General features: G+C 29.8%; 1 pseudogene; it reads left to right on the top strand.

Moving 5' to 3' along the window:
• The first annotated feature begins 4,670 nt into the window (after positions 1-4,670).
• Positions 4,671-4,787, top strand: LOC131822938 (U6 spliceosomal RNA; annotated as a pseudogene).
• The last annotated feature ends 359 nt before the right edge of the window (positions 4,788-5,146 follow it).

Below are 5,146 nucleotides of genomic sequence, written 5' to 3'. Positions count from 1 at the left end.
TGCTTCTTCCTCTCCCTTTGCATGTGATTACCCGCGCTTGTGGGTTACCTCTCTCCCTCTCTCTCTCTCGCTGTCAATAAACAAAATAAAATCTTTTACTAAATGAATAAATAAAGTAAATATTTTGAAATGAAAACAAGTTCAAAATAAGATACAGAAGACCTACACAGCTAAAAGTTCATTCAGAAAATCTACTATTAAAGAAGTCAGTATGACACAATGTTAATATATCAAAAGATTTGAGCATGTACTTTAGAGAAAGGGTAATCCAAATGGCCACTCATATATAAAAACTGTTTATCTTTATTATGAATCTGGAATTAAATTAAATTAAATTAAAAATAAATTAAAACCTAGAATGACATACTATTACACGCTTACCATATTGGGCAACAGTGAAAATGTCTTGCAAGAATGTGAAGGAATGACAGTGCACATAATAAAAACATATGAGGTAAATTGGACAATATTTAGAAAACTTAAAAATTTAAAAAAAAAAATTTGGTCCATTCCTAGAAATACAACATGGAACTAAATGAATATTTTCACCAGGATATGCAAACAGATGATTATAGTTATTTCATTCATAACGGCAGATCAGTAGTGGTATATTTGCACAATGTTACATTAAATAAGAGAGAATATTAACAAACTGGGAGGAGGGGCTAGGTTGTTATCATAAACAGATCTTCTATGGTGCTAATTATGTTCTATTTCTCAAAATCTTTTAGTTAAAAAAGTTTTCAAATTTATATCTAGATAGATAGATAGATAGGTAGATGATAGATAGACAGATATCCCAGAAGCTGCAATGCTAGGCTAAGACCAGGCTTTAAAGGGCTTTTCTATGCTCTACTAAATACTTTAAACCATTCATTATATCATAGCTCAGTGTTCAAATCTCCATTTGTTTCCTCAGTTTCCTAATATTTATCTTAAGGTGACCTGATCCAGACTTTTGATCACCTTTGTCTAAATATTTCTATTTTAACAAAGTCCTTTTGAACACTCAGAGACTAAAACTTAGAAAAATACTCTGTTATCTCACTAGAGTGGAAAATATATAGTTACCCATTAACTAATGATATCCATGTCTACATTAGATCCATGACATTTTTAATTCTTGGGAGCTTTTGGTTAAATGAATTTTTTAAGCTTCCTTTAAATGAAGCTTTAAGCCATCACCACATGAATAAAATTAAAGAACTAAATGAAAACAAGCCAAGTATTTACAGAGTAATAGAATGTGCAGTGGAAAGAGTACAATTCTGAAATCATAAAGCCTAAATTAGTGTGATGCATCTTTACTAGCCATGTAATCATAAACCAGTTATCTAAATGTGTTAGCCTCAGTTTTTCACCCATGAAATGGTGATGATAATACTTATTATGCAGAGTTGTTGTGTGGATGTAATGAAGCATGGAGCATGAGAGTCTCATATTCCATGCTAAAATGATAGCTATTTTTATACTTTTAATAATTCTAATAATAGTAATTAAATTGTTCAAAATGATAATATTCATTTATATTGAGGCATTGTATTGAGGATATATATTCCCTAATTCAATATGAATCTCATTATGAATAATAATTATCATAATAAATATGCTGATTTTTCTTCTTTTTAGGGAAGTATCCTTTACTGTTGAACATAAAGAAACCTAAGCAAGTCTGTCTTATTCAAGATTTACATGCTGCTTTCTTATGAAACTAGATTATAGAGTTGTATGAAATAAATTCATGCAGTTAAGACATTTATGTTTGGAAAAATGGGTGGTGAGTTTAGTATTTCAAAAGAAGATTTTAAATTTAAACCTTAAAACTTTGCTCTTTCAGCCTTATTTATAGACCATCCTTCATGCTTCATAAGTACTCCTTCATTGTAAACTAATAGTTTTTGTCACAGTGTATATAACTAAAATGGATTTTATATTCTATTATTTCAGAGTTAGTTGCAGTTTCTACTTCCTTACTTCCTTTTTTGAAAAATAGATTAATTCTACAAAAAGTTTTTTCCAGTTTTATTGAAAAATAATCGGCATATTATAATTTGTAAATATAAGAAATGGTTTCTTATAACATTGCAAACTTTTAACATTGTGTAAATTTTGTACAATTTGATAAATTGGCATACATCTGTATTGCAATATAATCTACATAAAAATGTTAATACATCTACTATCTCATATAGTTGCCACTGTTTTTTTATGCATGTATGGTAAGGAATTAAGATCTACTCTCTTAGCAACTTTTATGTATATAGTACAGTAGAGATAAACTTCAGAGGTCTTGTGGGTTTTGTTCCAGACCGCCTCAATAAAGTGATCATCTCAATAAACTAAGTCAAATTATTATTATTATTATTTTTGGTTTCCCAGTGCAAATAAAAAATTATGTTTCCCAGTGCATATAAAAAATAAACACTATACTGTACTGTTTGAAAGCATTATGTCTTTAAGGAAAAACAATGTATATACCTTAAGTAAACTAGTTCTGAGTTTTCATTGGGTCATAATTACTGATCACAGATCACCATAACAAATACAATAATAATGAAAAAACTTGAAATATTGCAAGAATTACCAACATGTGACAGAGAGACACAAAATGAACAAATGTTGTTAGAAAAATGGTGGCAGCAGACCTCTTTTATACAAGAGTGCTATAAACTTTCAACTTGTACGAATGTGATATATGCAAAGTTTAATAAAGGGAAGCACAATAAAAATGTATGTATATATTATTAACTATGATCATCATGCTGTACATTAGATCCCCAGAACTTTTTCATATTATAGTTGCAAGTTTGTACCCTTTGACCACCTTATTCCACCCCAGGTTCACCTCTTGTCAACTCAACTCTAAGTTTCCATTAGTTTGATTTTTCTTCAGATTCTGTATGTAAGGGATATCATAATACATAAATTAAAAATATATATATAAAATCTTTGAAATATTTCCCTTAGTATAATACGTTCAAGATCCATCCATGCTGTTGTAAATGGCAGTATTTCTTAATTTTTCATGGTTAAGTAGTATTCCATAGTATATATTTACCATACTTATTTTGTTCATTCATCCATTAATGGATACTGAAGTTATTTCCATCTCTTGCTTAGAGTTAATAATTTTATAATGAACATAAGAGTGCAGATATGTCTTCGAATAGTGACTTCTTTTCCTTTAGATATATACCTAGAGGTGGGATTACTGAATCATATGGTAATTTTACTTTTAATAATATGAATAATCTCCACACTGTTTTCCATACAAATTTATATCCCTATCACTGTGCATAAGTTCCCCATTTTCCCCAATATTTACCAAAATTTGTTAGTTATAATTTTTTAGTAGTATATATTCTAATAGTAATATCTTGTTGTGTTTTTCAGAGGTAAACAACAACAACAACAACATAATGACTTTGCCCTGAGTTTTTACGTTGAGCACTTTTTAATGCTCCTGTTGGTCATTTATATAACTTTTTTGAAAAAAAAGTCTATTGAGATCCTTTTGCTATTTTTTTAATTATATATTTTTTTCTATTTGTATCTGTTGGTTATTCACCTCTTTTCAGATATAAGATTTGTAAGTATTTTCTTCCATTCTGTGGATTGTGTTTTCATTCCCCCCTTTTTTTGGCAATGCAGAAACTTTAGTTTGATGTAATACCATTTATTTATTTTTGCTTCTTTTGCTTGTGTTTTTGGCCTGGTATCCAAAAAACAATTGGCCAGACCAATGTCAAGGAGAATTTTTCCTATGTTTTCCTTTAGGAAATTTAGTTTCATGCATCACATTTAAGTCTTTAATCTATTTCAAGTTAAGATTGATGAGTGATATAAGGTTCCAGTTTCATGCTGGTTTATGTGACTATTCAGTTTTAAATATCACTTATTGAACAGACTATCTTTACCCATTATATATGTTGGCCCCTGTCAAATATTAGGTGACTGTATGAAAGGATTTATTTCTGGCCTCCCAAATCTGTTCTACTTGTTTATTGGTCTATTTTTATGCCAGTATACTTTATTGTTTTGAGCATGAGGGCTTTGTAGTATAGTTTCAAATCAAGAAGTGTAATTTCGCTTCTTCATTCTTTCTCAGAACTGCTTTAATTAATTTGTTGTCTTTTATGGTCTCATATAAACTTTAGGATTCTTTACTTACTTCTGTAAAAAAAAATATTGGATATTTTTTAAAGATTATTTATTTATTTATTTATTTGACAGAGAGAGATGACAAGCAGGCAGAGAGGCAGGCAGAGAGAGAAGAGGTAGCAGCTTCCTGCTGAGCTGAGAGCCTGATGCAGGGCTCGATCCCAGGACCCTGGGATCATGACCTGAGCCGAAGGCAGCGGCTTAACCCACTGAGCCACCCAGGCGCCCCTAACATTGGATTTTTGATAGGAATTGAATTTACAGATGGTTTTTAGTAGTATGGACATTTTAACAATGTTAATTCTTACCATTCATAAATATGAGCTATCTTTCCATTTATGTCTCCTTCAATTTCTTTATCAATGTCATAGTTTATGGGGTACAGATCTATCATTTCTTAGTTAAATCTTTTACTAAGTATTTTATTATTTTTATGCTATTGTGAATTAGATTGTTCTCTTTATTTTTTCAGATAGTTCATCATTAGAGTGTTAAAATGCTCCTGTCTTGTGCTTACTTTGGCAGCACATATACTTAAACTGGAATGATGCAGAGAAGATTAGCGTGATCACTGAGCAAGGATGACATGAAAACTATTTAAAAAAACGAAACAAAACAAAATTCTTGTCTTTTATATATTGATCTTGTATTTGGCAGCTTTATTAAATTTGTTTATTCAAAATTTTTTGTGAAGTTTTTAGGATTTTTTTACATGTAAGTTCATGTTATCCAAAAAAAGAAAATTTTACTTCTTCCTTTTTTTCTTTTGGAGTCTTTTATTTCTTTGTGTTCCTTGTTTCTCTGGCTAGGACATCCAGTACTATGTCAAATGAGAGTAGTGAAAGTGGACACAATTGTCTTTTTTCTGATCTTTAAGGGGAAAACATTCAAACTTTTTTGATTGAATATGAGATTAGCTCTAGGCTTGCAATATGTGTTTTTTCTTTAATGGATTTTTTAAATTATTTTTAAAAATTTTTATAAA

This window comes from Mustela lutreola, chromosome 1, assembly GCF_030435805.1.
Source record: "Mustela lutreola isolate mMusLut2 chromosome 1, mMusLut2.pri, whole genome shotgun sequence".
NCBI lineage: Eukaryota > Metazoa > Chordata > Mammalia > Carnivora > Mustelidae > Mustela > Mustela lutreola.
The sequence above is the reverse complement of the archived record's forward strand: the minus strand, read 5'-3'. Positions and strand labels throughout refer to the sequence as shown.